Source organism: Strigops habroptila, unplaced genomic scaffold (assembly GCF_004027225.2).
Source record: "Strigops habroptila isolate Jane unplaced genomic scaffold, bStrHab1.2.pri NW_022045617.1_ctg1, whole genome shotgun sequence".
NCBI classification, from domain to species: Eukaryota; Metazoa; Chordata; class Aves; order Psittaciformes; family Psittacidae; genus Strigops; species Strigops habroptila.
Window position 1 is genome coordinate 17,046 of NW_022651095.1, and position 9,391 is coordinate 26,436.

Consider the following 9,391-nt stretch of genomic DNA (forward strand, 5'->3'; position numbering starts at 1 on the left):
CGAGGGACTTGGCCAGTGAAGGACCGAAGCGCTTCCTATAGGAGGATTCGTGGGTGGGTGATAGACTCCAAACCCCGTGCAAGACACTCTTACAAGGTAACCAAGGGCTGTAGGAATTGCCATATTAAAATTCCTAGATGGGTCAGAGTAGGAGTCGTAACTCTGGCCCAGGAAGGGGCCCACGGAGAGGTCCCAGGAATAGAAAAGGGAGCACACTACCGGACATACCACCAGAAAGTCCATTAGGAATAATGATTAGGAACTGGGGCTCTTGTCCGTCCCAAGAGGGAAAGAGCAAAGAGAAAATGGTCCATTACTGTATGGAGGTATGGACTAAAGAGGAAATTCGGCCTGACCATCTATATTGGCCAATATTTGGATCCTTTGATGATTGGATTTGTCAGGTTTTAAATTTATATGTAAATGGCAAAGAACCTTTTAGCCAGGAGGAGAGCGATTATGCGGCATTGTGGAAAGGATCATTTGTAATGGTTTCGTTATTTCCCCTAAGGGAAAAGAAAGGGAAAACAAATAAAACAAATGAACCCTCATGGGAGCCGTTGGATAATTTACCACCCCCCTATCAAAGACAAAACTCGGGAAATAGTGGAGGTGGCATTTATCCTCCGTTATCTCCCGACTTTACAGAAACGGCTCCCCCTTCCTCCCCTCCCTCCAGTCGTACTAGAAGTAAGACAGAAGTACAGGAGGAAGAGATCCTCAGGAGAGAGCAGGAGAAGGAGAGGCTTTGTTTCCCCTCCGAGAGGTTCTGATGGGAGGAAATATAGGAGAGATTGGATTTGTGGCAGTGCCCCTGAACACGGGCGATGTAAGATCTTTTAAAAAGGAAATGGGTCGGTTATTAGACGACCCTTTTGGGGTTTCTGAACGATTAGATCAATTTTTAGGTCCTAGTATTTATACTTGGGAAGAGATGCAGTCAATATTGGGAATATTATTTACTGCAGAAGAAAGATCTATGATTAGGCAAGCCGGAATGCGAAATTGGGAGAGACGACATCAGCAGGGTCCTCCCGGAGAGCAAAAATGGCCTAATCAAAATCCTAATTGGAATAATCAAAATGGTCATGATAGACAAAACATGGCCGATTTGAGAGAAATTATTATACAGGGAATTCGGGAAGCAGTTCCGAGAGGACAAAATATTAATAAAGCTTTTAGTGAACATCAGGAAAAAAATTAATCTCCTACCGATTGGTTAGAAAGATTAAGGAAAACATTGCAAATGTATTCTGGAGTTGATCCGGCTTCCCCGGTAGGAGAAGCACTTTTAAAAACCCAATTTGTAGCACGATCCTGGGGGGATATCAGAAGAAAGCTGGAGAAATTAGATGATTGGCAGGATCGAGGGTTGCAGGAGTTACTAAGGGAAACCCAAAAAGTCTATGTATGGAGAGATGAGGAGAAACAGAAAGCAAAGGCAAAAATATTTGTAGCAGCAGTGTGAGAAACTCAGAAACGAGAACAGCCAAGATCAATACCCAAGGTTTCAGGACCTGGGTACTGAGAAAGGAAACAGACAGAACAGAAGGAAAAAACTAGGACCCTCTCTAGAGAGGTACCAGAATGTTATTATTGTGGAAAAAAAGGACACCTTAAGAGAGATTGTAGAAAGCGGATGCGGGATGAGAAGATGTTTCAAGATGAGGAATAGGGGTGTCAGGGGCTCTATATTCTGGGGACAAGAGCATCGTCAGAGCCCTTGATAAAATTAAAGATAGGTCCCCAGGGAGAAGAAATAATATTTTTAGTTGATACTGGAGCCGAGAGATCTACGGTTCGGCATCTTCCTATGGGATGTCAGATAAGTAAAGATACCACCATAGTGGTGGGAGCAAAAGGGGAACCCTTTAGGGTCCCTATTATCAAAAACGTAGAAATAGAATCTGAAAAGAAAATTTGTATAGGGGATTTTCTATTAGTGGAAGAAGCAGAGAGTAACCTATTAGGACGAGATTTAATTATAAACTTAGGAATAAATTTAGAGGTGGAAAAGGGAATGATTGCTGTAAACTTATATCAATTAACGGAAAAGGATGAGGAGCGGATTAATTTAGAAGTCTGGCACAATAAGGGGGAAATAGGAAAATTGGACATCGAACCTTTGGAGGTGGAAGTAACTAATCCAAAAGAACCCATTAGGGTCAGACAGTACCCGATTTCCTTGGAAGGAAGAAAAGGATTGAAACCAATAATTGAAGAATTAATACAGAAAGGGACTTTGGAGCCCTGTATGTCACCACATAATACTCTGATACTATCGGTCCGGAAACCAGATGGGAGTTATCGGTTAGTTCAAGATTTGAGGGCAGTCAATCAGAGAACTGTTACCCGGTTTCCAGTGGTGGCGAACCCATATACATTGCTAAATAAGTTGTCCTCTGAACACACATGGTATAGTGTAATTGATTTAAAAGATGCATTTTGGGCCTGTCCTTTAGCCGAAAAAGCAGGGATTATTTTGCTTTTGAATGGGAAGATCCAGAAACAGGCAGGAAACAACAATTACGATGGACAGTATTGCCCCAGGGTTTTACTGAATCACCTAACCTGTTTGGGCAAGCCCTAGAGAAACTGTTAATGTCCTTTGAGACTGAAGGAAGTGTGAAACTCCTTCACTATGTTGATGATTTATTAATAGCTGGGAAATCAGAAGAGGAGGTTCGGGAGAATACGATAGCGTTATTAAATTTTCTTGGAGCTAAGGGACTAAAAGTTTCAAAGTCAAAATTACAATTCACGGAACCAGAGGTTAAGTATTTGGGTCATTGGTTGAGTAAAGGAAAAAAACGATTAGACCCAGATCGGGTTGCAGGAATCATAGCTTTACCAGCACCAAAAACCAAAAGGCAAGTTAGACAGCTACTAGGATTATTAGGATACTGTAGACAGTGGATAGAGGAATTTAGTGAAAAAGTAAAATTTTTATATGAGAAACTCACTTTGAATGTTATGAAATGGTCTTTGGAGGATGAAGAGAAATTTCAATATATAAAGGAAACCTTAATGAGGGCTCCGGTGTTAAGCTTACCAGACCTAGGAAAGCCATTTCAATTATTCGTAAATACGAGCAATCAAACCGCACATGGGGTATTGACCCAAGATTGGGCAGGGAGCAAGAAACCCATGGGATATTTCTCAAAGTTATTAGACCCTGTGAGTAAGGCTTGGCCAACCTGCTTACAAGCCGTGGTGTCGGTGGCCTTGTTGGTCGAGGAAGCCCGGAAAGTCACTTTTGGGGGATCCCTAGTAGTTTATACTCCTCATGACGTAAGGGGAATCCTCCAACAGAAAGCAGATAAATGGCTTACTGATAGTCGATTGTTAAAATATGAGGCCATCCTAATACATTCCCCTGATTTGGAATTAAAATCAACAACAGCTCAAAACCCAGCCCAGTTTTTATTTGGAGAGCAGGGGGAAACTTTAGCTCCTTTTCACGATTGCATAGACATGGTGGAGTTACAGACAAAAATTAGACCAGATTTAGAGGAAGAAGAATTGGAAGAGGGAGAAAAATTGTTTGTGGATGGATCTTCACGAGTAATTAATGGGAAACGAAAGTCAGGATATGCAATTGTGGATGGAGGAAAATGGGAAGTAATAGAATCCGGACCATTGAGCACAAGCTGGTCAGCACAGGCATGTGAATTATATGCCCTGTTGAGAGCACTAAAAAGGCTACGAAACAAAAAGGGGACTATATTCACAGATTCAAAATATGCTTTTGGTATAGTTCATACTTTTGGAAAAATATGGGAGGAAAGACGTGTAGGTAGTTAAGGTCTGGCGGCCGGAAGATATCGCGCTGTACGGAAAGAGAGAGCCCCTCTCCTGACTTTTCTGATAGCCAATAGCGTTTAGCTTAGCTTATGATGTAAGCGGACGGAAGTGACGTCATAACACCTAAAGCTATATAACGCTATGCTACTTAACAATAAACGCCATTTGCCATCCACCACATTGGTGTCTGTGAGCTGATGGCCCGAGCGGCCTGGGGTTGGTCGCCGTGCCGTTCCTGAACCAGGTCGCCACGCCTTCAGAAGGCAACAAGTGGTGCCGAAACCCGGGAATAGTCGCCTGGATTTGGGTGAACGGCGGCCGGAGCGGCAGGACCAGCCCGGCGGGGAGGACGCTCCCGGACCAGCAAGGAGGATGGAAGCCCTTGCGAAGGTCGTATCACAATTATATAAGCAATGGGGTGGGTTAACTGAGGAGGCCAGGGGCGCCGGGGAGGGACCAGAGCCCGAGGAAGTCTGGGCTAGACCGCCGCCCTACGCGCCGCAAGATGGCGCCGAGCAGAAAAGGGAAGGGCGGGACGAAGATGCCTATGGCGGGAACTGGGAGAGAACACTGACATTAACAAGCGCAAGTACATGGGAAGGGGAGGAGAACGAAAAGGAGAAAGGTGGTGGGAGCGAACGGGGAGAAGAGGGGAGCACGAGCGAAGGGCGGAAACCCAATCAGAGCGGCCGTCTGAAAAAATGCCCTTATAGGGCAAACACCCCACCGAGCAGAGGGCGGGGCGAACCAAGAGGGAGGGGACCGCCCGCCTGCAAGGGAAGCGGGCGGGGCCGGAGCTTGACAAAAAGGTACCGGAAACCAGAAGTAACCAGTCAGTCAAGTTCCGAACCCGGATCAGACACTAGCGGGGACGAGTGGCCCGCAACTGATTCAAATTCAGAGGAAGAGGAAATGAGAATAAATACAGTCAAAAGCCGAAATATTCCTGTCCGAAATAAAAAAGGACCATGAGGGGAAGAAATCCCTCTCACAGATTGGAGGAAAATTAAGATTGCGTGTGCCGATTGGGTTCCATCAGCCACGCTAGCGTTCCCAGTCCGGGTGATGGACGGGGGACAAAGGGTTCACTCACCAATAAACCCTAAAGATATACAAGCGATTGTTAAGGCAATTGCAGACAAAGGGCTTAATTCTGCCATGGTCTCCACCCTCATAGACGGTGTCTTCGGGGAAGACGATATGCTCACATTTGATATAAAACAAACCTGCAGATTGATCTTTGACCGGGAAGGAATGATCGTTTTTAAACAAGAATGGGAGGACAACTGTGCAAGGCAACTAGCCCAAGTAACCGGGGCGGATCACCCGCTACATGGCTCCAGCCTGCAGCGGCTGATGGGTACAGACCCAACAATGATTACCCCCCAGGCGCAAGCCCAGGGCCTACGGGCCCATGAGGTTATGACAACTACTCGTGCGGCCAGAGAGGCCATTCGCACAGCCTCTAGAGTCATTGTCAAGCCATCGCCATGGTCTACAATTAAGCAAAATGAAAGTGAGAGCTTCACGCAATTTGTGGATCGTCTCCAGGCAGCGGTTGACTCCTCGACCCTGCCTGCGGAAGCGAAAGGCCCGGTTGTTGCAGATTGCCTACGCCAGCAGTGTAAGTCGGCAACGAAGGAAATCCTATGATCACTGCCAGTGGGGTCAAGTATTGCGGACATGATTAAGCATGTCGCAAAGGAAGAGCATCTAGCCCCGATTCAAGTGGCTGTTCATACCGCAATAGCCAATGTGATGGCATGTTTTAAATGTGGTCAGGCGGGCCATGCGGTGGCAAACTGCCCGCAGCTGGGAGACCTGCCAACAGCATCCCCCTCGCACCAAAATCGACCCAGAGGACCGTGTTGGGCCTGTGGAAAGAAAGGGCACTTCGCCAAGGAGTGCCACTCGAGCGTTAGAAGAAGGCCCGTTGGTCATAATTAAAAATGAGCTGGGAGAATGGGAACAAGGGTGGAAGCTAGTCCTTACAGGGCGAGGGTATGCCGCTGTTAAAAAAGATGGAAAAGTTAAGTGGTGCCCACTTAAGTCCATTAAACCGGACTTTCAGAATAAAACTAATGAAAACTGTGAGTTTTTATCCACAGGACTGGATTGTCGGATGCCCTCGTAACCCGTATGCCCCAGTGACAAATGAAGACGATAAGCCGACAAGCATCCTGTCCACACCCGGGAGTTCCACACCGGTAAAACCTGATTCTTAACCCACGAATAACCACGCCTCTACCATATACAACCATGAAGAGTGCCGAAGCTTCCGCATCAGTAGCGACACGCACCACCAAAATTTCTGACGGAAACCCTCTCTGAAAAATGATGCAAGCTAGCTACCAATTACTGAACAAAACTCACCCAAATCTTACGGAGCATTGTTGGTTGTGCTATAGCATTAAACCACCCTTTTATGAGGCTGTAGGGGTGAGTGACACACCCACGTATACAAATGAAACAAATCCGACCCAATGTAAGTGGGACACAGAAAAACAAGGGCTTACATTAGCACACGTGGTAGGTAGTGGCGTGTGTGTAGGTAAAGTCCCAGAGCACAAAAAACAACTGTGTGTCAATAAGACACAAGAAACCTCTGCAAGGTGGTTAATTCCGGCCAACAATACCAAGTTGGTTTGTTCTATTATGGGAATTACACCTTGTTTGTCGTTGGACAAATTTAATAAAGCCTCAGAATATTGTGTCCAGGTAACTATAGTCCCAAAAATCTTTTATCATGCCGAAGACTTTGCCTACGCCTATGACTCACAAATTACCTTAGAACATCATCTGTCAAAACGAGAACCCTTTACAGCATTAACAATAGCTACTCTTATGATCATAGGAGGTGCGGGAGTGGGTACAGGAGTAGCATCCTTGGTGCAACAGAATAAAGAATTTAGCATATTGAGGATAGCAGTAGATGAAGACTTAGCTAGAACTGAACAATCGATAAGTGCATTAGAGAAATCAATTAGATCACTATCTGAAGTAGTGTTGCAAAATCAAAGAGGATTAGACCTGATGTTTCTACAGCAAGGGGGAGTGTGCGCTGCACTAGGGGAAGAGTGTTGTGTATATGCGGACCACACTGGAATAGTAAGAGACACTATGGCCAAATTGCGAGAAGGTTTAGAAAAACGAAAAAGGGAACGAGAGGCACAGCAAAGTTGGTTTACATCATGGTTTAACCATTCACCATGGCTGACCACTCTGGTATCCACCTTGATAGGACCAATCGCAATGATCGTGATAGCATTGATTTTTGGACCCTGTATATTGAATAAGCTCGTATCATTTGTTAAGAACTGGCTAGAAAAGGTTAACGTTATGTTAGTAGAACGCCAATAATTGCTTTAGAAATGTTTTCGTTTAAAATTCCCTTTAGCTACCCCCAGTTATACCCCACTACTCCCAGTTATCCCCCAGTTATCTTCTGTTTAGCGTGCCTTATGTTTTCTATTCAAGTTTGTGATACATATTTCGAGATTGTTATAGAACATAGAATAAGAACAGCATACATTTAGTACGTTTGTATCCAAGTTTATGATATATTTTTTAAGATTGTTATATTTTAGCCAATTTAATTTTGCATAGGGAGGGGGGAAATGTAGGTAGTTAAGGTCTGGCGGCCGGAAGATATCGCACTGTACGGAAAGAGAGAGCCCCTCTCCTGACTTTTCTGATAGCCAATAGCGTTTAGCTTAGCTTATGATGTAAGCAGACGGAAGTGACGTCTATAACACCTAAAGCTATATAATGCTATGCTACTTAACAATAAACGCCATTTGCCATCCACCACATTGGTGTCTGTGAGCTGATGGCCCGAGCGGCCTGGGGTTGGTCGCCGTGCCGTTCCTGAACCAGGTTGCCACGCCTTCAGAAGGCAACAAGAGGCTTGATAAATACCCAAGGAAAAGGGTTAGTACATGGGGAATTAATTAAACAAATATTACGAGCTATAAGGAAACCTGAAGCAATAGCTGTAACCCATGTTAAAGGACACCAGAAGGGGCTCCATTTTAGAATCAGAGGAAACAATCTGGCAGATGAGGAAGCCAGGCGGGCAGCTCTTTTAACCTTAACCACTGGAGAACATCTAGAAAAAGAGGAAGAACAGATAAACGAACCTAAAATATACTCTCAAAATGAGTTAAAGGAATATGAAAAATTGGGGGCCAAATTTGAAAACGATAAATGGGTATTACCAGATGGGAGAGAAATGTTACCTAAGGGTTTTGCTAGGAGAATATTATGCAGATTACATCAGCAAACACATTGGGGAACAAGAGCACTTGCTGATCAATTTTTAAAATTCTATGGCTGTATTGGACTTTTTGAAATAGCAAAACAAGAAGTACAAGGATGCTTAATATGTCAGAAAATTAATAAGAAACAAATGAGACAGGCCCCAAAGGGGGGGAGGCCTTTGGCTCATCGACCTTTTGAAAGAATACAGGTCGATTTTACCGAATTGCCAAAAGTAGGATGGTATAAATACCTGTTAGTAATAATAGATCAATTAACACATTGGGTTGAGGCCATCCCCACTGCAAGGGCAACGGCTCAGGTGGTGGCGAAGCAATTATTGGAGGAAATAATTCCCAGATATGGGATGATCGAAATAATAAATTCAGATCAGGGGTCTCATTTTACGTCTGAAGTCCTTAAAGATGTTATATCAGCTTTGGGAATCCAATGGGATTATCATACTCCTTGGCATCCCCAAAGTTCTGGGAGGGTAGAAAGAGTAAATCAGACCCTAAAACATCAATTGTCAAAATTAATAATAGAAACTAAAATGCCTTGGACAAAATGCCTTCCTCTAGCCCTATTGAATATTAGAACTATGCCAAATTCGATAACTGGAATCTCACCTTTTGAGATGTTATATGGGATACCCTACACTCAAGGGCTAGCAATAAGTCACCCCAAATTGGAAGATGAGACTATCCAATGATATATCACTATTTTGAATAAAAACATACAAGAACTCAGAGCCAAAGGAATGCTAGCTCAAAGCACTCCTTTGGAATTCTTAATACATAAAATTCAGCCCGGGGACAGGGTATTGGTAAAAAGCTGGAAAGAAGAAAGTTTGTCCCCTCGTTGGGAAGGACCGTTTCTTGTTCTTCTAACTACAGAGACAGCTGTAAGGACCGCCGAAAAGGGTTGGACTCATGCGTCGCGAGTGAAAGGACCTGTGAAAGAGTGGAAGGTCATGACTGAGCCAGGAGACACCAAGATAACGCTTAAAAGGACCTAAAGGTAACTGAGGGAATTCATATTGACTCCTCTAAATATGATATAGGAACGCAGGTATAGTTGAAAATATATTATTGCTTGTGGGAAAGACTAAGAACAATTTTTTTAGAAGAAATTAATCATAATTCCTTGCATTCAGTGTGAGACCACAACCTTGTTGGAGCAGTTGTTGTGGGACGAATATTATTTATTATAATAGCCAACGGGAAATATACCCTTGATCTACCAGAGAGGGCAAGACCAGAGGGAATCGGTGCTGCAGCAGGAAAGGTCTGCTGAGGGCTGCAACCCCTGGGGCTGTGACCGCTGAGCG

General features: G+C 44.3%; 1 long non-coding RNA gene across 1 annotated transcript; it reads left to right on the forward strand.

Annotated features, from left to right (window-relative positions):
- Positions 1–3,944: 3,944 nt before the first annotated feature.
- Positions 3,945–8,367, forward strand: LOC115603165. Its single transcript, XR_003989778.1, has 3 exons — positions 3,945–4,197; positions 6,596–6,605; positions 8,354–8,367. It is a non-coding gene; the product is annotated as an uncharacterized LOC115603165 (long non-coding RNA).
- The last annotated feature ends 1,024 nt before the right edge of the window (positions 8,368–9,391 follow it).